This window comes from Astyanax mexicanus, chromosome 25 (assembly GCF_023375975.1).
Source record: "Astyanax mexicanus isolate ESR-SI-001 chromosome 25, AstMex3_surface, whole genome shotgun sequence".
Lineage (NCBI taxonomy): Eukaryota > Metazoa > Chordata > Actinopteri > Characiformes > Acestrorhamphidae > Astyanax > Astyanax mexicanus.
In genome coordinates this window covers 14,866,769-14,894,538 of record NC_064432.1, presented here as the reverse complement: position 1 = coordinate 14,894,538, position 27,770 = coordinate 14,866,769, and the positions used below count along the sequence as shown (strand labels likewise).

The 27,770-nt window shown below is 40.6% G+C and overlaps 1 protein-coding gene across 1 annotated transcript in view; it reads right to left on the bottom strand.

Moving 5' to 3' along the window:
• The window catches only part of rnf24 (ring finger protein 24), a 53,940-nt gene extending 32,629 nt beyond the window's left edge, over positions 1-21,311 (bottom strand). The window contains exon 1 of the mRNA XM_022681808.2: positions 20,950-21,311. The gene's annotated coding sequence lies outside the window, so the exon portion shown is untranslated. The remainder of the gene's footprint in view (positions 1-20,949) is intronic.
• Positions 21,312-27,770: the final 6,459 nt, after the last annotated feature.

Sequence of the window (27,770 nt, the reverse complement as noted above, 5' to 3'; positions counted from 1 at the left end):
TACTCTCCTATAGTAAAATACACTACTTTCCTCGCAATGCCCCCCTACAAAACACAATGCTATCCAATACTACCCAGTATGTCCTATAGTACCATATAATTCCTATATTACCCTTATGTCCTCTACTACTCAAAAAGTCCTATATTACGCTATACTCCCTGTTGTAGCCTATACCCTCCATACTCTCCCTGTTTTAACCCTTTCCGCTACCCTATACTCCCTTATACTCTCTTTGCAACCCTATACTACCATATACTTGCTATAGTTTCCTTTCATTCTTTACACTCTGCTCTACTAAATGATACTCTCCTATACTCTGCACATGTATTTAACTTTCTGTCTAAAGCTGTATAAATGTGACTGCAAACCACTGGCCCTGTTGAAGGCCCCTTCACAAAACACTGCACAGGTTTTCAATTGTTGCTTGAGACATTCTGAAATGCTGACTCCAAATACAGTTTAATTATCTTGTTAAAAGTCTTACATCCACCCTTCAATTCAATTATTTGTGTTGCCAGACTGAACTCGTATTCACGACGTGGTCATTTAATCGTAATGAGAATTATCACACCATTCGCTCTGCAAGTACATTTCGGTGTGGTCATTACTCCGTGTGGGCAGCAGCATGTCTGTGAATAACCAACCCTGTTACTGGGAACATTCTGACCTTTTCCCATCCTATTTCATCTGATAAAATCATGCTGGCTTGGATGAGGGCGGTACGTCTGTCCTGTTCGCTAGTTCCAACTCCTTTAGGGTGACCTATACAACACTACACTGACATGCCAAAAGGAATGGGACAAGAACCAGCATCATGACTCAAGACTCATGACCTTTGACATGTGCCATAGAAGCTGCAAGATATGCATGTGAGGCCATCTGCATTAAACATGGATGTTTGAAATGTTTGAATGTAAAATGAGTAGATTTCAGATAATGCCAATCATTATCAATGGTACACTGAGCTGTCCACTGTGGGTGGTAATGCCATCTCTTGCATATTCTGAGTACAAAAGTGACAGATGTGGATCGAGGAATGTTGAATACTTGCACTTAACACTTCATGATCAATGTAAACCCAAGTATTTGGCCTTTGAAGGCTTTTGCATATCGCTGTGGTCATCATCCAGTGTGGTCAGCATATCTGAAGCTAAATGACGTTGTTTCAGTGTACCCGAATAGCAGATATGGGTGTTTACAATTACAAGGATGGCAAGTTCAGATCTGAGCAAAACTTCTGAGAGACAGAGATAGGAGGAGTGTTAGGAGAAAATGAAGATGGTGAAACACCAAACAGAGATTCCAACACGAGTGTAAATGTCAGAACAGGGGCTGAGATAACGAGTGCCCTTTCAGAGCCCCATCCGTGACTGTGGTGTCAAAGCAGGTCAGGTCTGGCTATAACATTTCTCTGCAGGGCTACTTCCTGCTACATTGCACGGCAATGCCAAAAGTGGTGGGACAAAAACTAATATCATGTCCCATGACTTTTGCCATACCAAATGGAAGCTAAAAAGTGATGCACTCATCACAGACTCCCTAGACTTGTCACAAGGATGATCACGACCACTCATTGCACTGTACACTGTGGGTGGTAATGCCATAGCTATAACATATAACATATCTGGTACACACCTGACACTGTGGAATAAGGAATTTTAAAAGCCCTCACAACTTCAGAAATACCCCATTCACCTGGTATCAACCTGCAAGCAGGTGGAACAAGAATCACACGGATGCAAGCAGTTACATCACAGCTCACTTTCTGTTAACTCTCCTGGCCCGTCTCCATAACAACCATTAGTGGTCCCTACTTCAGTAATGAAGAAACTGACTGCCGTTTATTCTCTTGCGGGCGTATGAACGAGAAGACCCAGGCAGAGCACCGGGGTTCTGTTAAGTGAGTAAATTCTGTGGTGCAGGCTGGGGAACATCAGCCCTGCAGGACCTATTACTCAGCAAGCACACAAGCTGCTGTCTGTGAGAAAATTGACATTAACTGATCTTCGGAGATTTGGTCCTGCTCCACTTTGGCGTGACCTCTTGCAAATTGGCTTTTTAAAACAATATGTTCCAATAAATGTGGCCTGCCCTTGGTACTGTGGTTTAAATCTAATGCTGGTCTTAAGAAAAAATATTGTAGAATATTGAGATCCTGCTTTTATAAGCATTAAGTATACAGATTAGTGATGGGCTGATCCACATTGTTTCAGTTTCTATCCGATTCTGATATGCATGTGCCAATATCACTACACATTCCAATACAAGAGCTTTTATTATTAATATTATCACTGTTATTGTTGGTGTTGTTTAGGTACAGGTCTAGCTACAGCAGGACAATATATGCTCAATGCAGATCTCTTTTGGAAGCCCAGTCTGAACATGTCTGGACATGTGTGAACAGGCAGATGAGATATAAAAAGAGAGAAAAAGTGTAACAGAGAGAGTGTAGGCATGTGTGTAGTGGGTGTGTACACCCCGCAGGACTTTTTTATGTGCTATAATGAATGCTTTAGTGTGCTTTGACACTGTCTTCTACCTAAAGGGGACTTTCCCCTTTGCTCAGTAACTTGAGCTCCTTAAAGCCTTTCATTCCAGAAAACATCCATGCCACCACTAGGACAGGCCCCCTTCCCCCGATTAAAGCTTCACTCGAGCGTAGCTTACACACTGAGTAGTGTTAACTCTGCCATAAATCAATAACTCACTCTGATAGGAACAACAGAGGGCTGAAGGTGGATCTCCCACACACACCCCCGCTCACAGTCACAACAGTTGTAACAGTTCACGCGTAAAATCACTGCCGGTATGTGGTGGTAAACAGCAGTGGACGATGGTTGGCTGCGTCGGGTCCAGCCTCTCAGTCTTCTGTCCAGCCACGCTGCCAGTTAGCCTTGGAGCTTGTCCAGGAGCGCCCTGCCATCCCTTGTTTGAATCTCCCACGTCGCCCACCCCCCCTGTAGTTCTGCTTATCTGAGCTGGCAAACGGAACCATGCTCCTGTAGCCTCACACATAAACAGAAAGGTTTAAGCCTGGGTTAGACTTCCCTGGTTGGAAAGTTAGTGGAAGTAGCGCTGGACGATATGGCCAAAATTTATATCACGATAAATTCGGTCGATACGATATAATTTCGATATCGATATAAATCTTTAGCAGGCCTCAGAAAACTGCTAAGAATCCCTGCAATGGAAATCTGTACACTACTGTCTGAAAGTCTTTGAAACCTCCTTTCACAAAAACCTTTATAATGCTCAATTTTATTCGCATATAGCAAAATAAAAACACGACATCCCTGTCAAACATAAACCTATAACCCAGGGGTCGGCAACCTATGGCACGCGTGCCACTGCTGGCACGCCAAGGCATAATCACTGGCACGCGCCACGCTGGACCAGCATCAGCAAAATAAAAATAAATAAATAAAAAATATAAAAAATCAGATCCTCCAATCAATTTCACTACTCAACGCTCTGCACTTAGCTCCCGCCCACTTTCCCACAGACCCATGTTTACATGTAGCCTATTTAAAATCAGTTAGCCTACCTGGTAGCGTTACAAGAGATGACAGAGCCTCCGGCTAAAAAAAACAAAGCTAGGGCATTTCAGCCCTCCTGGACGGAAGACTATGGTTTTGTGTATGTCAAAGATCGTGCTGTGTGTACACTGTGCTATGACAACGTTGTGTGCCGAACTTCCAGCATTAAGAGGCATTTCGAGACAAAACACGACAAGACGTATAAAGACCCCGCCGAAAGAGCCGAAGCCGATAAAGGTGCCGTGGCTAGGTATGGCAAACAGACCAGCTCTCTTAAAGTATTTGTGAACAGCCAAGGTCATGTCACAGAAGCCAGTTATAATCTGGCTAGTTGCATTGCTAAGCATGGGAAGCCATTTACTGATGGGGAGTACGTAAAGGAGGCCTTTCTCAGCTGCGCAGAGACTCTTTTTGACGACTTGCCCAACAAAGACACCATCAAAACACGGATAAAGGACATGCCCACGTCAGCTCGTACTGTTCAGCGACGCATCGATGAAATGGCAGTTGATGTTAGAGCCCAACAAACGAAGGGACTGACAGATGCTAGTGTTTTTAGCCTAGCCCTAGATGAGAGTGTTGACGTGAATGACATCCCGCGATTGGCTGTCATGGCAAGATACTGTGATACTACAACCGTGAGAGAGGAACTCTGCTGTTTACAGCCCATGCCGGACACAACCAGAGGCGACAACATAGCCACGGTGATTATGCAACATTTTGTGGAGAGGGGAGTTGATATGAGGAAGGTGTTTGCTGTAACTACAGACGATGCTCCTTCGATGGTTGGCAAGCAGAAGGGAGCCGTCAAACTAATTGAAGAAAAAGTTGGCCACCCCATCATGAAGCTCCACTGCATAATTCACCAGGAAAACCTGTGTGCAAAAATGTCCAATTCGGATTTCAATGATGTCATGGCTACGGTGGCAAAGGTGATCAACTTCCTTGTCAAACGATCTGCACTAACACACAGACAGTTTCGATCCCTGCTCGAGGAAATGGACAGTGAATATGCAGATCTTCCTCTCCATTCGGCAGTGAGATGGCTGAGCTGCGGGAAAGTTCTGGAGCGCTTTGTCAGCTGCATCGATGCCATCAAGGTGTTTCTGGCTGAGAAAGGACAACAATATCCGCAGCTGGAGGACGAGAAGTGGATTGTGAAACTTTTTTTTCTTGCGGACATCACCGGGCACCTGTGGTTAGAGGTTAGAGGGCTAGAGGTTATCTGCACTGGGTTCAGTGCAAGTTACGCTTATCAATAAAGCCACGTTAATTCAAAGCTGCACTCACTGTTATTCTGATTACACAATTATAATAATAATAATAATTTAATTTGTAAAGCACATTTTCTATGTAAAATAAAGTTCCAAATTTGTAGAACATATTCCCGTAGTTTGTGTGTTTTTTTTCTATTATTGTTGATAGTGGCACACTCATTGACTAGAAATGTTGAAGTTGGCACTCCATGTCTCAAAGGTTGCCGACCCCTGCTATAACCTATATACCTATTACCAATATAATTAACTTTACATTACAACAGAGGCAGAGCTTCTTATTCTTTTGTAAACATGTTTAACAGATCAAAACAAAAGTGCTTCAACCAGAATAGGGAATACAAAAAGCCTTCATATATATAAAGGGAACATGATATCCCTGTCAAATAAACAAACCTATATAAACTTTAAATAACTTAGATACAACATAAACTACAAAAGTGTTTTAGCCAGAATAAGGAAGATATTGTGTGTGGTGAAACTGCTTGAGGTGGAGGAACGGATGTATTACTGTTGCCAGTCGGCTCCACTCTCCAGAACAATTTGTCTTATCAGACCTTTGAACGCCGAACCAATGAATTAGACCCGCCTCCCTCAACTATGCGTTCATTCTTCATCTAAAATGTCCTGCGCTGAAACCGAGCGGGTTAGGGTTGGTTTCGTTTCATTGCGGGAGATTTTAGGTGCGGAGAGGAGCGGAGCTGAGATCCGCTTGGTAAGGGTCGGTTTCGCTTCATCGCGGGTGGGTTTTAGGTGCGGAGCCGAGATCCGGTCGGTTTCGCTTCATCGCGGGTGGGATTTAGGTGCGGTGCGGAGCCGAGATCCGGTCAGTTTCGCTTCATCGCGGGTGGGTTTTAGGTACGGACCGGAGCGGAGCCGACCCAGGTCTAGCCTAGCCTAGCCTATCTGGCTACGTGCCTGTATGATTGCGTCATCACGCACTGACGTAGCCCGGCTACGGAGGCTGATTGTGTTCAGTGCTGCAGTGAACTGACGCCGCTAAAAAACGCCTGTCTGTAAATTATACATATCGATATGCCACAAAAATGATATCACCGTTATTGAAACATTTCTTATCGTGATAAATACCAATATTGTCCAGGCCTATTTCAATAGGATGGAAAGAGAAGAGGGAGTTTATAGCTACATGGAGTGATTCAAGAAGGAGCTTCCCCACAGCTGATTTATTTCTACTCTTACTGAGCTGGTCTCTGGAAGCACCAGCTGGCAGTGGCCTCATGTCCTGTTCTGCAACTTTTTATCCTGTCAGTCAGTGACAGCCTAGAGACACGAGACCTCCATGCATCTGCAGTGTTACAAATCGAGGACAGATATTCAAGAACTGATGGTTATTAACTGTCATGTATCCAGGTTCCTGATTTCCAGCCAGAATGAGTGCAAGTTATTTAACCCAGGTAACTACGGGAAGAGCATCCTAGACAGTGTGTGTGGCATTAAGGTGTGTAGATGATCAACCATATCTGGCAGTATTATAAAGTACATTTCATGGCTTTTGAAGCAGTCTCAAGAATTGGAAATCCATCTATTGTTCCACCCTGTTGTAGAACACTAATTTTTCCTCTAAACCAATTGTGTGCGTTTTTTTTTTCAATCCTGATCTTGGAGGCACCATACCCCGCTTTTCCTTCTAGAACAAATCAGTTAAGTCCTTTTAGAGTGGTAGTGGGTGTATTCATGCAAGAAAAACTAAAATGTGCAGGGTATGGTGCCTACAGGTCCCAACTAATCTAATCTAAACTAATCTAATCATTTTCAGAGAGCACATTTCCCATCCTCCACAGCTCAGTGCTGGAGGGTTCTTTTATTATACTCCTCCACAGTAGTCCACACCTGATATTAGGCTTGGTGCCAGTGGGTGCCAGGTTTATCTTATCCAAAGAGTCCTTAGTTCTTGCTCTCTTTAAGTCGAACGCAGATAAGTTAAGTCAACAATAGTAATAAGACTTATTCTGGTGTAAAAAACAAGAACTCTACTGGACGATGACCAAAGGATTTGCCAGCCTCACAACTACGACAATGAACCTCACAATGCATCAACAAGGGAAAGGAAACTAGAGGTGAGATATACTGAGAGAATGTCATCAGCGTAACTAGTGTGATTAGACTACTCTTTATAATTTTATGATCCTGCTGGCAACATGCCACTGATACGGTTCTATCACGAACAGATTGATCCAACTTGGCAACACTGGGTTGGAATTAAGCCCCAGGCATCAGGTTTCAAACTTCCATTCCTTGATTTTTATTATTTTTCTATTACGTGTCCAGAGTGTGACAGAACCAATTCAATAACACAAAAGTCTCTGAAGTATACTGTGATATATATATATATATATATATATATATATATATATATATATATATCAATACTGCACACTTCAACTGGCTTAAAAGTTTCAGTCCATAAATGTCACGACACCAAAGTGGCTATTATGTGGCGGTGAGCGAGGACACAGAAGAAGCTTTCAAAGGTTATACTGAAGAGATCAGCAAGGAGATTTAAGACTCAAGCCCATTATTGCAAACTGAAATAACATTCCTTTCCACCCCCAGCAACACCTCTTCTCCGGCCTGTCACTGTCAGGATTCTGCAAGGATTTGGGGGCTGTGTTGAACGGTCTATCCCACTGCGCCAAACAAACATGACCACAAAGCTTATTTTGAGCTGGACCCTGGGCCCTGTGCCTCCAGGATTGAAGAGGAAGGAAGCAGTTCTGAAATGTTCTCTTTTCATTCAGTCCCTGTCCTTTCATTCATTGGTTCCAGTAAAAAGTAGCTGTCTGTCCCTGACGCTGACTGTCTCTGTCTTGCCACCCAAGGCTTTTAAAGCTCCAGAAATTATGGTTGTACCAGTGGGAGACTGCTTTCAATAACATATTGAGCTACATTCATTCTTCTGTATTTTATCAGTTGCATTTGTCAAGTTGGGAATGTGGACTGCACCTTTTAATGGGTTAAAACTTGCTCAGGTAAATGTGACTCATTGAAGAGTTCATTTATTGTTCTTGAGGTGTTTAAGAGTAAAGCTCAAGCTGATCGAATAGCTGATGGCAAACCTTTGTTAAGCACTATATTATGGACCTATATTTACAAATGGCACTTTGTCAAACTTTACTGTTCCAAATCCTTATGTAAACCATGTCCAGAAGGGTTTCAACATTCCTCGGCTTGGTGGCATCAGCGATGGACCATTACACAGTGAAAATGTCTTATGGTCAGCTGAATCAGTATTCCAGATCTCTTTTAAAAAGAAATGGACAATATCTGCTCTGCAGGAAAGACGAAGAAGATCGACCAAATTCCAAAGTCCAAATGCCAGGTTGTATGTGGTATAGAGTAGTATGTGATTGTGTCTATACACGTCTGTAATGCAGCATTAAAGCATAAATGTATGTTAAGATGTTAAGAGCAATATATGCTGTTTTTAAGATGATATTATTTCCAGACACATCCATGCATTTCTCTACGAGACAATGCAAAACCACAAGCTGCACACATGACAAAGGCATGGCTGCAGGAAAAGAGGGTATGGGTACTGGACCTGGACTGGCCTGCTTGCAAACCTGTCCTGTCTCAAATTGAAAATGTGGGTGAAGATCAAGACAGGCTCTTATTTGCACGCAGAATGGGACAAAATAAAACATGAAATGGTATATTTCAATACATCCCTGGTGTCAAAATAGTGTTGTAGAGGTTTAAGAGCTGTGATTGGCAAAATAGTGAAAATTTTCGTAAAGAGGAAAAAAATGCATTTTCTTTTATTAGCTTTTTCCATTTGGGGTTGGATTATTTAATGTTTTGTTCCCATCCTGTATCCCAAACAGATCTAATTTTAGCAGTGTGATGTCTGCCTGATATATATGTGCCTCCAAACTTTAGCTTCCTTATATCTTCCTATAACTCTAAAAATAAACTCCAGTCACTGAATGGACAAAGTAAGTAACAGAGCGAAATAGAGAGCGAGCCTGAGAGCACTCTTTGCACAATGCATCTATAAAGCACACACGGCTGGATGCCCCTTGCTGTGAAGGAAAAATCTAAATGTACGGAACAATTTCCGTACAACATCAAGAAATAAAAATGACTCAGAAAAGGACATGACTTTCGTGACTTCTCGATGTACCATATTGTTCCAACATGTTCTAGTCTTAGAAATGGCACCTATCTACTACTGTACAATGCATTACTGATGTTGCTGTGGTCCTCGATTTTTTCCCATCTCTCTCTCTCTCTTTCATTCTCTCGCTCGCTTTCCATTCTCCCTCTCTGTCGCTCTCTCTATCCTCTGCTGTGTTACATAACAAGCATATGGAGCTGCAATGCCACATTCCAGCGTACTCACTTTATCTTAAAAGCAGGTCCTACTACATGTCAAATCCACTGTGCTGTGGATAAACACAATGCCCTCTCCAGACAGAGAAAAATCTACCCCCATCACCAGCTAAAAGAGAGGAAGAGGTCAGAACACCAAATACCGCTGGGCGAGACGAGAGAAGGCCTGTGCAGCGTACACTGAACCTTCACCCATTAAACTCGATAGTAGCCTCTGCAATAGCAGGAGCAAGTTAGCTGCTCTTAACAAATCTAAACAAAGAGTTTTCCAGAACATGCAGTCTGCTTAGATAAGAATTTTTGCTAAGCACCACAGAGCTTCTAAAATTACACCCACAGTCCTGAGAGAAGACAACTACTAGACTCTCACACTTCTAGAAGAAGTGAGAAGTCCAACCAGTGATGATGTTCCAGATATGCCAAAAGTCATCAAGATGTGTGGGCATTTAATAGTCTTCAATACACAGTGTCACCTGTCTAAGAGAAATATGATATGGCAGACATTACCACCCACAATGGACAGTGCAGTGGGGCAGTAATGATAGATACTGGTGGAATATTCATCAAATTATTGCAGTATTTTAGTTTCTTTCCCATGACTTTTGCAGTATCAAACTATATAAGTCCAGGTCCAGTTTTAATCTATTAGAATTGTTTACTTCACATCGTAAATTTCTCACAAAGCCTTGTGTCACAACTAGGGTTGCAGCGGTAACCGGTTTCACGGTATACCATGGTATTAAAATGCATGGTTATCATACCGTGTGTGTTTGCTTATTACCGGTAAAACGCAAGCCAGCGGAGAAACTCACCCGCGCATGCGCAACTCTGCTCCGCTTCAGCTACTTGGCACACAGCGGTGAGAACAACAGAAAGTGCATCAGACTAAACAAATCTCCGTCCGCCTAAAAAAAGGCTAAACTAAAATCAGCAGTGTGGGACTATTTCGGATACCCGCCGAACGCAGGATGGTTATCCGATTTGTAATCAATGTGGCCGTAAAGTCACAGCTAAAGGTGGACATACGTCAAACCTGTTCTCCCATCTCCGAGAACACCACCCCGCCGTGCAGCGCAAAGTATGTGTTTAGTTTATAATTTTAATCTGAACCTAAATAAAACCTCTTTGTAGTCGTGCACAACCCATGCAGTAAGCGCCCGCAAAAGCGCTGAGTTATCCGAAATTTGGGCACGCAGGTACAGGCGTGAAGTGCGTGCTACGATGGATTCACGTGTCTGTGTAAAGGTCCTGGCCGGACTGGATGTGAAAGACGCCATTCATTTACATGCGTTCATTTTCAAATTCTGACGTGCCTGTTTTTCATATGTTAAAACCAGACTCGCTGTGAAAGCCTTAAAATAGAAAACTCTATTGTAAGGATCATGTCAGAAATAAATCCCCTCTTTCTGCAGCATCTGGTTATATACCAACTTGGCAGTAAAACGGACGTTTACAACAGTTGTTGATCAGACACTGACCCAGGCTCAGTTTATCAGATATTAAGTAATTTAAACTTAAATAATTGTACTGAATATTTTAAATACAGGATCTTTACGTCTTAGAGGACATGTAATGTGTGTAACGTGTGTGTATGTGTGTATATATATTATATATATTTATATACATATATATTTTTATATACACTCTTAATGCCCTTAAGAGTAGTGGGAAAAAATGGTTTCCTTCACCTGATGGTGTACAGCTTATTTTTTTTAAGGAGACATTAAAATTATAATTGTTCCAGGTTTCTACAATAAATAGTTAATTGAACAAAAAAACCTTTGTTGTAATTTCTTTAAGGGTCAGTTTAATAATATATGTAACAAACTGTGATACCGTGATAACCGTGATACCGCTGTATTTTCTGAGACGGTTATCATACCGTGAAAATCTCATACCGTTGCAACCCTAGTCACAACCCAGATCAACTTGGAAAATTTACTGAGCAAAGGTGTAGCAACTACAGAACTTTAGTCATATCCAAAATTAGCAAAACACAGCCTAGCCCAAGTTAGTCCTGTGATCCATAAGGCAACTGTAATGTTTCATATATGTATTTATTGCCTTCACATTTCACACATAAACTCCAGCTCATCTGTGACTCATCTGTGCCTTACAACACAGTCCCACACAGGAAATGCTATTGCAATATGCTGGGCTGTAATCACACATCACATCCCTCTTGATGGCTGATGTGTTTGCATTAGCTGGACCTGATTTGAAAGTCAGTCAAGCAGACTATGAGCGTAAGTAAGGGTTTAGAAGGACCTCTTCAGCTTTGCCAGGCAGCCACAGTACCCTTCCCAATTACACTTAGCAATAGTAGGCCAGTGAAGGAGGAGTCTTGTTCAACCTAAAGTGGTATGCCCCCTTAGACTGGTATTGCCCTAAATTCTGGAAGGTTCTCAACCGCTGTATGGGTACTTGAAATGACACAAACCTGGCAGAAGTGGTAAAAGAGGTGGTACACAAGAGATGGTTCAACCATTCACTGGAATTGCCCTGTAGACAAAAGGCCTGCATTGACCTGTGCAGCAGCAGACATGCTACAGTAATACAACTCTATTTCTTTCTATAACTTTACATTTCTTAACACCTGAGTCCTAAAGTGAAAATTTGGAGAGCCCAGGCAGAGACGTCATTGGGTGTGGGCCTTAAAACATCTGGGAAAAAACTTACAACTATTAAATTTCAGTTTATGTTTCAAAGACAACAGAACTCTTGCGTAACTCACATTTACCATATCCCAGCTTCTAAAGAGTGTGAGGCCTCCACAAGACCTCCCTTCTTATGGCTGTGAAGTAAAACGCATCTTTAGCCAAGTACTCCCAGCCAGACTGAAAGAAGAGCTGTCACATGGCCATTCCAGTAATCTTCCACTGGAAGGCTGGGGAGTCCAGTGACTGACATGGTCATAATAAGAATGCAATCAATCAGATCCTATCCAAGAAGTGTAAACCTATAACTCTGTTTACACTTGCTCAACAGGTCAATGAGCCTTGAACGTGAACTCCAGACCAAACACAGTGTATCAGTCCTCTAAAGCTGTTTGTTTGCACAGGAAACTACCACAAGCTAAGTGATCAATTCACACCATAAGCATTCAGGAATTCAGGAACTTACAGACTATTATTTTGACTGTTGAGGTCATGTTGAGTATGTCTAGTCACAAGGAGCTTTTGTAGTGCCCAAATCTAAGAGGTAGTGTAATTTCCCTTTTTCCTGTGGTCAAAGCCAGAAAAGTAACCAAAAGTCACTAAAATACCAGTTTAGAAGCGAAACATTCAAAAAAAGGAACCTGCAGCTTTCATCATTTGATTTAAAATAAACTTTCCAGGGGAACTTTCCAATGACAAATTATAACAAATCACAACAATTACTTTTCACAAAACAAGACTCCGAAAACTTGACTAGGGCAAACACAAGAGAAGTCTCATGGTTTTTAAATGTTTTAATCCAGTTATAGACTTTCCCAATTTAATTTCTCTCTCTCTCTCTCTCTCTCTCTCTCTCTCTCTCTCTCTCTCTCTCTCTCTCTCTCTCTTTTGTGCTATAAAAGCCGACTGTTTGTACTATTTCACAACAGCAGCCTGAGCCAACTTCCAGGGACTTGTTGCGAGCACCCGTAGTAGAACAAAGGCAGCTCCCTCATTCTGAAGTGGAAATTTCCACTGGCAGCCCCAGCCCAGCCATGCTGCCTGCACATTCGAAACCTAATATGCCAAAAGGTCGACAACAAACCGGGGGTCCTCGAGCCTTGTCCATCCCGTAGGCCTCTGTAACACTGACAGTAAATATACCCCTCTGACTGTGATTATTTATGGAACATTCAGCCCCATATGTGAAACTATTAGTGTGGGTTTCATCCTGCTGGTGGTATCTCAGATCTCAGTGGAGATCTGGAGTTCAGAATTTTAGCAGAACTGATTGATTTTAGCAGAATCACTAGAAATCACAAGGCCTAACACGGGGAGGAAACTCAGCCTTACAAGCCAAATCCTGAGCAGAGGAACGTCAGAGAAGAAACCCCACATTTTGTACTACTTCTCACAAGGCTAAAGCATAGTTTCTTCTTCTTGCAATTTAATATTTTGACACATCCCCTATGTAGGCCTATCTTTCACAGAAAATAACAAACCAGACAAGTCCCAGGTTCTGAAATATCTGACGATGTGGGCTGTTTTTTTGTGCACTTGTGCCAAGTTGCAGAAGAAGTAGGTCACGCCGTAACTCTAAAACGAGGCAGAGGCAGGGGAATTTGTTGCAATACAATAAGAAATCCTCGTGTCTCAACATCTGTATCTGTGTACTTAGAAAATGCTTTCAGTTTGAATTCACCCAACATTCCACTTCAACCTGTGGTCCCAACGCGCTTACAAACAAGACTTTCACTTTCACATCAGCCTGCCAATCGCAATGTTGATGAAACTAGTCTCACAAAATGAAAGCAAAACTGATCCTGCAATGAAGATACTTAATCTTCTTCTTGATTTTGTAGTTGATCTGATTTAATAACCAGTTTAGGCATTTTCTGTAACAACCCAAACTCTCTCAGAGTCTCCTTTGTATTGGAGAGTGAAGCAACAATCAATAAATGTGCTCTCACCTGACCCTGTTAACACTGGATTATTTTATCTGTATTGAGTGTCAGGATTATATCTGGCTATGGCCAAGCACCATTAGATATATAGAGATGTAAATGCGCAGAAGATGCATTTAAAACAGATACAAACCATTTCAATCTTACTAATGACAGGATCACATTTTTTTAGGATTGTCAGATCATTATATTTTTGACACCTTTCAAAACTTATCTTGTAATCAGAATGATTTGCAAATGACATGACTGTTAAGCGACACAGCGCACAAACATCTTTCACCAGGAGGGATCTCAGAATGCTCGGACTGTTCTATCCATGGGTTCCACGTTATCAGCGTACACTGCACACAGGACCTAGATAGAATCCATGTGTGATTAAGGTAGGCTGTAATGTTGGGGCATATTTGGGAAGCCCAACTGTGTCCTATTAAAAAAACATGTGCAAACCCACTCAGACCCCTTGCCCACATGAAACCCAGCTAACCCACATTACAACCATTTAAGCCCCACGTGAGAATGTTGGCTGGGTAACTGTAAACCAACACTAGGAACATATCTGGGCACCTGTACAGCAGTTTGGGTTCATTAGCCGGCAAAGGATTAGGCATAGTTTTGTAGGTAGGACAAGGGAATATAATTTATTCAACTAATAAATTATTAAATTATAAAGGGAGTTAAGGGGTTCAAGTGATTAATAAGACCATCCATTTTTGATTAGCTTTCCTTTCCAAAACTGATCACAGACCAGCATTCAGTACAGCAAAACTGATCACAACCCAGTACACAGTACAGAGTAAGTACTGCAAGCTTGCAACCACATCTCTGGTCCCATGATGCAAAAAAATGGTAAGCAGTAAGCAGAAGCTCCAGTTCGGCCGAATCCCTGCATGGCTCAGTGTGCGGGCAGTGGGATTAATGGGGCTTTTAATCCAGGGCAATGATATTGCTCTGGCAGCTAATTAATCCACTTTACCCAAGAGCTGAGCTGGCCGGGAGGGAGCAGCCAGCAGAGGGATGGATGGAGGGAATATAGGCGGAGGATGACAGGATATGAAGCTGAAGTGATGTGGAAGACATCTTGCACTATAGGGACCTATCCCAGTATGTACCTTCCTTAAAGGTGAATACACCTAGATTTACCTTAATTTGCAGTGGAAACTAAGCTGCACTTCAGGCAAAGTATAAGAGGTGTTTCAAAGGCATATTACAGGGCAGCCAATCATAACTGGTGTTATTTACATAGCATATAAGGCTGTGTAATCTGAGTGACATTTTTTTTATATCCTGCTCACCCTTTTTTGGTTTTGGCAAAAGCTCTGTTTTTAAACTACCCTCAGACTGTATTTTGCTGCTGTTAGGATCTGGACCACAGGAAACCGACCTTAGATCAGCAAAGGATAACTTCTTCCTAGAGGCCTGTCTCTGGGCTCCAACAGTAACACAAGATGACACAAACAAGCCATATTAGTGGCACACGCAGCTGTCTTGTCTCCAGCCCCTCCTCCATCCCCCTACAGTTTCTCCTCTCAGCCTAGATTCCATGCATGGCGTTCCCTTAACCTCTTATCAGACCACCTACAATCACGACTAGGTCAGAATTATAGACAATTTGCTTTTTGTGTCCCTGTTTAACTTCTTTCCTTATTCAAACCCTGTTCCCTTAGACACACTGAGACTTGTAACTAGTTGAAAGAACATTCCAGTAGAACTCAAGAGTTGCCTTGGATATCAATCTGTGCTACAGAGTCTGCGTTTTTATAGGTCTCGCCTTCAGAGTGGTACAGTTCTGTGCTTTAGAAAAGAATTGTGTCCAGACTACAAGGTATGTAGCATTGGGAGTCTTGCCCAACTACTTGCCATGGTGGGGAACCTAGAGTTCATATCCACCTATGCCACACCAACCAGCTAATACTGTGGCAATACCCTTACAGGACCAAAACAGCTCTGAACCATTAAGATACAGTGGTAACAACTTTTTCAGGAGACTTGCTGTATCTGGCCCCAAGACATTAGCAGCGGAACTGCAGGACCAACAAGACCTCTACGGATCACATCAATGAGCCTTGAGTGTCCATGAACCTGTCACTCGAAGGTTGACCAGTTGTTCTTTCTTAGAGCGTTATTAGAAGGTACTGACCCCTGCATACCACAAACACCCAACAAAGACCTCCCTGATGTTTGAAGATGTTCTGACCCAGTCATCTAACCATCACAATCTGTCAACCTTGTCAAAGTGTTTATATCCATGATGCTCCTCACCTCCCCTGATTGGACCAGACCTTCTAACTTTTTTTGGTCCAAACCAAAATAGTAGGGGTAAAAGGTGCTCAGAATAAAGGACCAAAATTTGGTCTGACCAAAAGGTGTGGTCTTGGTCCAAATCAACTGAATCAAGATTTGGTTTGTTTGCAGTGGGGAAAAAAACACCTTCTTGCCAACTACAGAAGGGTACGCAAGCTACAGTCATGTCATCCAGTAAACAAAAGAAGAATTAAAAAATAGCTGGTGTTATGCCAAAATCTGACTGCCCTACGCATGCATGTGAGCAGATTATGCTTGGGATTCTTGTTTCTATTGTAATTAGAGATTTACCATTATTAATAAACAGAAATAAAAGGAATATGCATGATGCATAGACACTTGGAGAAAGTTGGACTCTGGGAGGCAGAGTTTGATGCAACACCTGGAAAGTCACCTCACCAAATTGACAATATGCTGCAATCAACTATAGATAGATACAGCCCATGTAGGTGATGATGACAGGATGTAGCAAAGTTTGTTAGTGTGATCAGACGCTAAACAGTGTGCGTAAAACCAAAATGAACCCAATCAAATGTAGTCTATACATTGGACCAAAAATATATAAACATTGGTTCGAACTTTTGGTCCTTAGTTACCACCATTATTAGTGTATACCATATTGGAACACCTACAGTATAATCTGTGGTATAGAAATCCTCACTTCAATAGAGCCCAATGTCTTGTTTTGATTCACTCACCCAACTACAGGCTCTGGTATCACAGTCTACATTTATGTATACTTTAAAAAGCCACACCATACCTTATAATGTCATGAAATAAAATGTTACCAAGACAGCAGGAGTTTATTAAACAACAACCATTCTAAACCCAGACCATCTGCTCGTGTTTCGGAGTGGATAAAAATACAGCTCATGTGACCTCATGAACAAGGTCGCTGAAAATAAACGCATCCTGCACACATGTGATGGCAAGGGTGGCCAGAAGCTAGCAAGCAATAAGCATAGCTTGCTTCTCAAAGGAAATGAAACTACAAGCTTGACTGAAAACAACAAAAGGTGAAAGCTGTGACGTTTAACGTGCTACTGTTTACCCAGCAGTGTGAGGTGAAAGTCAATCATGGCGCTAATAGAGCCCATTGACTGCATTTATGAGTTTGTCGACAGATACGCTGAGCTTTGATATCAGTCTCAGTGTGTGTGTTGTTTACCTAGCAGACTATCTGACAGCGTATTTCCTGTAATAAGCGTCAGTAATAAGCCTCAATGCCTGACCTACAATAGGTTATTATAGGATATTATGCTAACTGTCAATATTAGTTCTATATAGTCAGGTATATACAGTCAGGTGTGGGGACTCAAAAAAAAGACAAAAGTCATGGAACATCAGTATGCAAATTGACCAGAAATGGGTACCTCAGGGGATGACTAGGGAACAATTACATCTGAGAAAGATTTGAGGTGTTGTCTTATGAGTAAGGTCTGAATGCTCATAAAAAGGGAACATGAATTACCAGAGTTCAAGCGAGGTCTGATAGTGGGTGCCAGATGAATGGAATATTTCATTATGAAGTTGTGCAGACATTTAACATTCCTCGATCCATTATGTAATGTCCTGGGAAAATGTCAAAGCAGGCATTACCACCCACAGTGAGCAGCAAAAAAAATAGTAATGATCGTGACCAGAGGCTTCTGACTAGAACTGTCCATATTAACAGACAAGCAACATTCACATTTAATGTAGGAGGCCTCATTCTTTGACCCTGACTCATGACTGGACTGCTGCTCTGAAGCTCTCTTAATGGGCACTACGATTGCAGGAGGGCACAGACGTACATGCCGTTCAGTCAGGAGACTCAAAAACATCCACATGACTGCTAAAGCTAGAATATCAGCCAAAGGACTGCAAACAATTAGGGCTGGCTGCCCAGCTCTGGTGAGAGAGAAGGATAATCAAACCTCAGCTGAATTAACTCTTCACAGTGACTGGACTGGGATAAGTGATGCCTCAATGGATGGTGGCACCAAAGATGGCAAAATCTCCCAACAAAAGCCTTTCCTGAGCTTACCTCAGGAGATGTAAAATCAGTTAATGTGCTATGAGGACTTTTTGACTATTATAAGTCAGTATATTGCATTAAAATCAGACAAAAAGTCTAACCAGTTTGACCTGACTGACAAACGTCAATCGCTAAGAACAGCATAATGGTCAAGTTGTGTATGCTGTAAACATACCCCATGTTTAAATAAATTAAAACTAAACATCGTTGGGTATGTTCTGATGCTTATATGATATGCTTAGATGATCTACCAGCACTACTAACCTGAACAAGCTGTTTGACCAACATGACCAAACTGACTAGCTTAATCAAACTAATCAACTACTTTGACTTAAATAAAACATACTCTATGCTGGTTAACCATATAATCAGATACTTTCCAGATACAGCCATTGGTGAGGTCTGCATTAGTGTTTCAAAGGTCTAATCAGTATCTTTGCAGCATGGTCCTGCTGTCTGGAGAACTGATTTGAGCTAGAGGTTCTACACATACATGAAGAGACTTGAAGAGGTCAAACGCTGCTTATATAGTCGATACAGTATATTATAGCTATTAGCAAAGTCTGCATTAGTATTAGTCAAAAGCAATTAGTATTAGTCATAATATCCTATAATAACCTATTGTAGGTCAGGCATTGAGGCTTATTACTGACGCTTATTACAGGAAATACGCTGTCAGATAGTCTGCTAGGTGGTCTATATGACCACCCTGACCAAACTTCGTCAACTGGTATGAGCATATCAATTGACAGGCTGTGTATACTTGTCTTACCCTATTAACCTGACAGCCCTGCTTTACCAGCTTTACCTAACAAATCAACCACCTTCATCATCTTAGAACAAACTTCTTAAACTGAATTTCTGCAGTATGGTTCTGCTGTCTGGAGAAGAGTCTTAAGCTAGTGGTTGTCAGGTGTAAACTTGACTAACCTGACTACTCTGCTACAGCTTTACCAAACAAATCACCCAGCTTGATGAAATTAAAAAAAATTTCAACCAGCTTGACTATCCAATACTATCTTAGACCTTCTAAAACCAGCAAAGCAAAAACTCCAATAAATCATATTTTTAAATCTGATAAGCATTGTAAATGTAATATTATTTTGCTTATTTTATGAATAATGATTAAATCTTAGAAGTAATAAAAACATATTTATTTATTTATCTTATTTTAAGTAATTTAAACTCAAAATAAGCACACAATTCAAGACAGAAAATATTTGATTTGTGTTTGATTTTGAGACTTTGTGATTGCTTCCACACATATATTAAACAGACTTAGAGAGGTCTCTCCAAATAGGACTCTTCAGACAGAGGCCCGCTGTCTGGAGCTATATGACTAAGCTGACCACTCTGCTCCAGCTTTACCTAACAAATCAACCAGCGTGACCAGGTTAATACACTGCCTGCCAAAAAAAAAATCGCTACCTGGATGTAATCAAATGATCGGGGGTTCCTGCAGTTGGTCAGGTCAAAAGAAAAAAAAGAATAAGGTCAGCTGACTACTTGAATATACAGAATGACAAGGTTATTCCATCAATGGATTGGCCACCACAAAGTCCAGTCCCTTAACCCCACTGAGAATCTTTGGGATGTGCTGGAGAAGGCTTTGCGCAGCAGCCAGACTCAACCATCATAAGTGCAGGATCTTGGTAAAAAAAATGAATGCAACACTGGATTCACATAAATCTTGTGACATTGCAGAAGCTTATCTAAACAATGCCACAGTGATTGAGCCATCAAAGCTAAATGCAGTCTAATGAAATATTAGAGTGTGACCTTTTTTTTGGTAGCAGCCTTTAATTTGTGGCCAGGCATTGTATATTTTTTTAACTTCTTGACCACCTTAGACCTTCTGAAACCTCCTAAAGCTGCTCTTGTGCTGTATTTTGCAGCATGTATCATGGTCCTATACTTGACTAACAGGACTAACCTGACCACTCTGCTCCAGCTTTACATAAAAAATCTACCAGCATGACCAGAATAATATGTTTTCAACCTTCTTGACCATCCATGACCAACTTAGGCCTTGAGAAACCAGCAAAAGCTGCTCTTGTGCTGAATTTTGCAGCATGGTCCTGCTGTCAGAAGAAGTGGGTTGGGCTGGAAGTCCCAAAAGTCAATGTTTTGAATAGAATTAAAGAGGTTAAATCTCTGCTTCTATAGTCAGATACTGTGCAGATTATTACTGGCTATGAGCTGTGAAACCTTCTGGAGCTTCTGTCAAAATAAAGAGAGGGAAAAGAGGGAGAAAGGAGGGCGGGGTGGCGCCCCCAGCCATCATTATCCTCATGAATGAACCTCTGAGGCTGGAAATGAAGGTAAAGGTACGAGTTTTATAGCGTAAATAAACAACAACCCCGATACTGGTAGTTGGCTAGGTAACCAAGGTTACGGTTGCTAGGTTAACTAGTTAGCTTGGCTAACTAGCGAGCTAACTAGCCAGCTAACGTTAACCGTCTACCCAGCCCACGGAGCCAGCGCGGCTAGCAGCGCTGCTTTCACACCCAGCGCAGTGTTTCATTTCAGTTTTAATTATTTTAGGTTAAATTTAAAGCCCTGTATATATTTTTTACAACACTAAAACAGCTAATTTCGCAAGACGTCTCAATATAAACGCTGTGGAAAGCGTTGCAGCGAGTGCAGCTAGCTTGTGTTAGCTAGCATTGACGGCTAACCAGCCAGCCAACCCACCAGAGTATGTATACAAGCACATATAGCTAACCTACCACGCCAGGTGATTTAAAGCCCAGACAACAACAAACAAAGCCCGAAACCGCGTAATAACGCCTTTATAACCGTGTCAAGTCTCTTTTTAAACTTAAAACCCGTTTAAAAAAATAGTAAAACGAGTAAAATAGGACTTACCAAGCTGTTTTATCCCTCTCTCTCTCTATGTGGCTCCTCTCTTCTGTTTTCTCTCTGTTCTTAATGAATTGGCTGTCTCTAAAAGCACGCTGAAAATACCCACTTTTTAATGGAGCTTTTAGGTCAGATCAGAGCCACATACAGAAATACACACACAGAGCATCCAGGTCCAGTCTGCTGAAGAACTGAGAGAGATATATATATAGAGAGAGAGATAGTGAGAGAGTAAGATAGGATGGACGACAGACAAGAAGAGTCAGTTCAGCCTCCCAGCTTCATGATAACGAAACAGCTTTAAAAGACCCAGTGTGCTCTGCTGGGAGAGGAGGAGAAGGACTGACGGGTGTGTGTGTGTGCACGTAGCTCACGATCAGGACCCTCCCTCCCCTGTCTGTACTGACGAAGGGGGTGGGATGGGACAGAGTAGGGTAGGGTGGTGTTGGGAGGGATGAGGGGTTTGGGATGAAATGAGGTGTGTGTACAGTTTCTCACATATTTGGAAATATGTAATTATTTATAGTTCTGGGAAAAAAATAAGAGACCACTTAAAAATTCTGAATTTCTTTGATTTTACCACATTGAAAACCTCTGGAATATCATCAAGAGGACGTTGGATGACCACCAAGGTTGAATTTTTTCACCAGGAGTGGCATAAAGTTTTCCAAAAGCAGTGTGTAAGACTGGTGGAGGAGAACATACTAAGACGCATGAAAACTGTGATTAAAAAACAGGGTTATTCCACGAAATATTTATTTTTGAACTCTTAAAACTTTATAAATATGAACTTGTCTTCTTTGCATTATTTGAGGTCTAAAAGCTCTGCATCTGTTTTGTTATTTTGTTTTGTTATATTAGCCATTTCTCATTTTCTGTAAATAAATGCCCTAAATGTCAATATTTTTATTTGGAATTTGGGAGAAATGTTGTCCGTAGTTTATAGAATAAAACAACAATGTTAATTTTACTGAACCGTATACCTATAAATAGCTATATCAGAGAAACCAATTCAGAAACTCAGGTGGTCTCTTAATTGTTTCCAAAGCTGTATTTACATGGGACAGCAATGAAGATCCACTGCCTGGCCAAAGAAAAAAAAAGTCGCCACCTGGATTTAACTAAGTAATTGATGTGGGGTTGCTGCAGTTGATGGTTATACCATCAATGGATTTTTTCTTCCCTGATGGCACGGGCATATTAAAAGATGACAATGCCAGGATTCATGGGGCTGGAATTGTAAAAGAATGGTTCAGGGTGCATGAGATCATCATTTTCACACATGGATGGTTCACCTTAACCCCATTGAGAATCTTTGGGATGTGCTGGAGAAGGCTTTGCACAGTGTTTAGACTCATCAATGCAAGATCTTGGTGAAAAGTTAATGCAACACTGGGTTGACATAAATCTTGTGACATTGCAGAAGCTTATCGAAACAATGACACATGACACAACGAATGCGTGCCACAATCAAAGCTAAAGGCGGTCCAACAAAATATTAGAGTGTGTGACCTTTTTATTTGGTGACAGTGTATAAATTAGTCAATGTGCAGCAATAAATTAGTCAATGTACAGCTATAGTATAACAGTGTACATTTGCTGTGTCTAAAGCACTAGCATCAACAGTGAATACACACCTCCTCCTATTTTTGTAAATATTAATATTAAATATTTTAATGGGACACAGAAGATATGACAATTTGGGCCCTTTCTTGTCTTTCTATCTTACACCCCGCAAACAGTATATTTCCACACCATGCATCTGCAGTGTGAGTTATTTTGAGGGCAGAGTACTGTAGCTGTACTCTGACTACATTACATTGCATGAACGTGTCATATCTTCAGTGTTGTTCTATGAAAAGATATAATAAAATATTTACTAATTGTAATTAATAATTGTGAGGGATGTTCTCATCTATGTGATTGTCATTTGCTGCTACACACTGGACATTTATGAATGGCAATAAAGCAGTTACTGTACATACATCCACCCAGTGTTCATAAATGAAGCTGCTGGTTATCCACAGTACCAGTACACAGTAAAAACATTTGGCCACACCTTGTCTCTGTCATTCAGTATGTTTTCTTTCTTTTTATAATTATCTACATTGTAAGCTATACAGAAACATCCACACATGTGGATTTATTAATTAAACAAAACAAAAAAAAAAAACAGAATATGTTTTATACTTTATACTATTGTACCACATTTAGCTTTGAGTGTTGGTGTTTTTGAGCTTGGTATTTTAATCTCAGTCTTCATAAAATAGAGTCACCTGGTTTTCTCGGCATCTTGTTCCTGAAGGTGCTGAAAAATAGTTTTTTTCTCATTTTCTTCAAGCTGTGAAGCTCCAGCTCATCCCAAATCACCAGCTCAGCTCAGGTCAGGGGATTGTGGAAGGCAAACATTTTTTTGTTTACTGTGGAATTTCATATGTGCCTCTTCATAGTTTTAATGTCTTTAATATTAATATACAATGTAGAAAATAAATTAAATAAAGAAATAAAAATATTGAATGAAAAGGTGTGTCCACTGTATATGCTGTAAGAAGGTGCCCAGGAATAAGTTTGGTAGGTAGCAGACCAACCATTTACTATGATTGGATAATTAGTAATGGATTATAATAGATTAAAAAGCATGAACAAAAAGAATCCACTTTTTGGATACTTTTCGTTTGGATGCAGCTGCTCCACAATGGAAATTAAGTATCTATTAGATAAACCAAAAGGTTATTTTTTATTTTTAGTTTAGTTTTAGTTTTATTGGCAGAGATCAACACCTACAGTGTTAAACACAATAATAATAATGTCACATTTTTGGTGTTATATTAACACTTCATGATATATTAGTACCTAGAGTGTGTAATTGCTGAAAAACATTCTAGTGTTACATTAACACTTAGTGATATCCCAATATCTACAGTGGTGATTAAAAAATGCTATGTGACGTATTGACACAAAATAACACTATTACCAGTCTTACTTCAGTGATATGGATCTTACTGTAATGAAACATTGCTCAATGACTCTGCACACCGAAAGCTTTGACAGTCAGAGACAGCCCAAATCTGATTACAAATCCAGTGGGAAATGCCGTAAGTGCTCGAGTTTAACCGTCTCAGGAAGTGCATTGTAACCCTCGCTGCAGACGATAACAGAGGGCACACTTGGTGAAGACACGTCCACGTGTGTCAGTGCATGCCAATGAGCTGGCCATGACAGACGTACATTGTGCCAGGGCCAAGTGGGTGGCATCATGTGACCCTGTGAATAGGCGGGCGAAGGCGGGTCGGGAGACGAGGGTGCCAGCGGCCACAAAAGCTCATTGAGGCTGGCACACGGAGCCTAAGGATGCCAGTCACTCGGCTTCCATGTAGGGGTATGGAGGGGGCGGGGAGGAAGGCAGTCTATGATGCATCTGGCACAAACCGAAGACTACATGGTACATCTTAATAGAACACCAAGCAAACTCCGGTGTTACCAAAGGTTTTAACAGTTCCCTTTTCTGAGAAGCCAATGCCTCTTGAAAAAAATCCAAATAATACAAATATTGATTTTTGCTGTTACTTTTTTCATAGGGCTATTCAAACAGTGTCCACAAATGCAGATCTTTTAAAAAGCAATGTCAGATAAGCTCTGCAGAACCACAGCAAAAAAAAAAAAATTCAAACAAAAACTGTGCTATCACATGAATGTCAGACAATACACTATAGGGTTAAAATCGCAAACCCACTTGGTTGCATTCATGTAGTTTAAAAATTATGTTACTAATAAAATTCTTGTACAAAATGTACATTGAACTTAATATTTCACGATTGATTTGCTGTTCCGCCATGTTGTAAGGTAATTAGACTGAAACTCTTATCCAAAGAAACTTTTGTCTGTTGTGCAAATATTGTGTTTGGAGTCTTACCCAAGGACTCATATTGTTACCCAGTACACTAAACCAGCCACTGTGTAGGAATGACATTTTAAGATGCAAAAGATAGATACAGGAAATCCATTTTGCCAACAAATGCATGAGAAATTAGTTGAAATAGTTTATAACCATGTTCCTCAAAGATTGGAAGGGATTTGCATATTTCTCCCCATAGTACATATTATCATTAAAAAAAAGAAAAAAAAAAGCCTAAGCTGAACACTCACTATCAGAAATGCACCTGGAACAGTAAATCAGCAATAGCTGATAGAGCCATATAAGCAATAGGTTACTTTGGTAAACCTCTCTTAAGCACTTCAACACATTCACAAATTTCACTTAAAATGTTACTTATTAGAGTTGGATCCAAAGTCTGTGTAAACATAACTCTTCAGGAGCTAGCAGGGTAGGAGATCACTCTTCTACTGTATATAAAAACACTTTCTCTCTATGTATAATTACCTTATCTATCCAAACTAAATAGACTAAATAAATAAATAAAGACTTGAAATCATAAATGCTCTGTAAACGTCTGTAATTTACACTTAAACACTGTCAGGAATGCTTGCGGCTTCCCAGAAAAAGGACGAAAGCCATTGCTGTGTTTATGAACCTACCACACCTGTGTCTGAAATGTATACACACCACCCTTTCCACCCCGTTGCCATCATGTTGACTGTAAACAGTCTTTCAATGTCACATTGACAGCAGTTGACAAATACAGTAGATTGCCTTGATAGCTATTCACTGTACAACATTACAGCCTTTGTTCTTTTGTTTTCAGTAAAGCAGGAGTTCTGGGTCCAGCCACTCATGGTCTTCACCCAAAGGGTCCATATCCTAAAGCCCCCCAAGGGTCCCCTTGTGCTTGTGATGTTGTTTGTTTGTGTTTATTTACCAAAAAACATCACAATAATTTTTTTCTGTGACTATCTTCCGACACTCGCCGACACAGACACATCTAAGCGATGTCAGAAAGACGTTAGACTCAAAAGTTGTCCAGACGTAAATTTTTTGTTGAAACAGAAAACCCGTTTGATGTCAAAACCTAGTGTTGTGTAGACATTAAATATTATTTATTTGACCTCAGCAGTGTTGTATAAATGTTGAACTTGAGTTGAATATGAAAATTGGGTTAATGTCATAATGCAATGTTCAGAATAGACACTGAATAAATACAATTAAAATTGTACATAGTTCAGATTCATTTTAGATACAGATACATTTTTGGTGCTTTTATATTCAACTTTGAGATGTTTAGTCATTAGGAGTTTCATTATTTTGAAATACAAACAGAATATCTTATTATTTTCATCATCTTGTTGTGTTTTCTCTTTGTTTTGAAATATCTCATTATTTGAGATTGAGATACTTTCTCAAAACCTTTACCTATTTTTTCATTATTTTGAGATGCTATTTTCTTTTGACATATTCTTTGTGGTAATGTGTGTGTATCTTGAGATGCTTTCTCATTATTCTTTTAATGAGAATGTGCTATGATTTAGGAATGAAAAAATAGGCGCTGGAAATGGGCTTCCATAAAACCCCATCACTTCCTTTTGTGAACCTCTGTCCCAGACCAACACATGCAAAACACGTGCATGTTGTTTTCCAAGTGCAATGGTTCAGAGGGATGAGGTGTGCCATTCAAAGCTGTTTCAAAAATACAACCATCAGTGAAAAGATTTCAGTCTGGAAATGAGTGTTTTCCTCCTGTGCACTGGCCTGCATTGTGATGGCGTGAATTGAGTGTCTTTAGGAAAATTGACGCTGCTTTAAAAATATAAAATACATTTATTGTGTATCACTCATTATCTAACACCAGCGGCCGGAGCAGCAGCAGCAGTGACAAAGCTCTGTTCTCCGGCTGAATGAAAGGCAAATGTAGGTGGTGTTTTATGAATCATTATGTGTTTTATTCAGGAGAAGGCCGGAAGTGGTGAGGCAGCGGGAGGGCAGGAGCTGAGGTCAATCTCCATGGTGAAAACTCTGCAGGAAATCATTCAGACATTCAGGTAAGAAGTAGGCTACAGGAAGTGAGCCTCGCACATTTCTGACTGTGCACTGACCTCTAGTGGAAGAAATACAGCATCACATAAACATCTTTCAACTCATAAACTTCTTTAACTGCAGGGTACGTACAGTTCAACTCATTCAGGTCATTCTGTATTCATTTTTTAAGAGCCTATATTATTGGATGACTGTATCATATACATATTTAAAAAAGACACTGCTATTGTATAGTCTGCTATTGTCATGTAGTGGCTGGAAGGCTTCAAACAGGCCTTAATCGTCAGAGTGTGTAAGTATATTTGAATTAAATACATACACTGTACAAAAATGCTGTGAAATCCACTGTAGTATACTGTGTTTCTGCACAATTAACTACTGTAAATACATTTACAGTATTACACTCTGAATGTGGCCAAAACCACAGTAATTAACTTGAAAATGATAAAATCACAGTAATACTTCTACTACTGTAGAAAATCACAGTAATAATCCCACTACTGTAGAAAATCACAGTAATAAACTGTAATAATCCACTAATGGACAATCAAAAGGGGGCAGTAGTCATTTGGATTTATTTTGGATTCAACCCACCTACACAGCAAAAACAGGAGAGTTGAAATTCACTCTCAAAGTGTCATTTTAAATCTTTCAGTGTTAAATAGTTTTCAGTGTTGGAGTTATTTGACAGAGTTGAATATTTCAGTGTTAATCCCACTAAACCCAATAAATACTGGCCAACTCCACAGAGATTTACTTAAACTCCGCCCAGTTAAACACGTTATTTGCATAATGTGTGTGTCCCTAGATCCTAACTTACCATCAGTGTGAAATCTTGCCCACCAGGGCTACCTTCCATTGGGTACTGTGTTATATTGGGGACTATGTTTAATGGTTG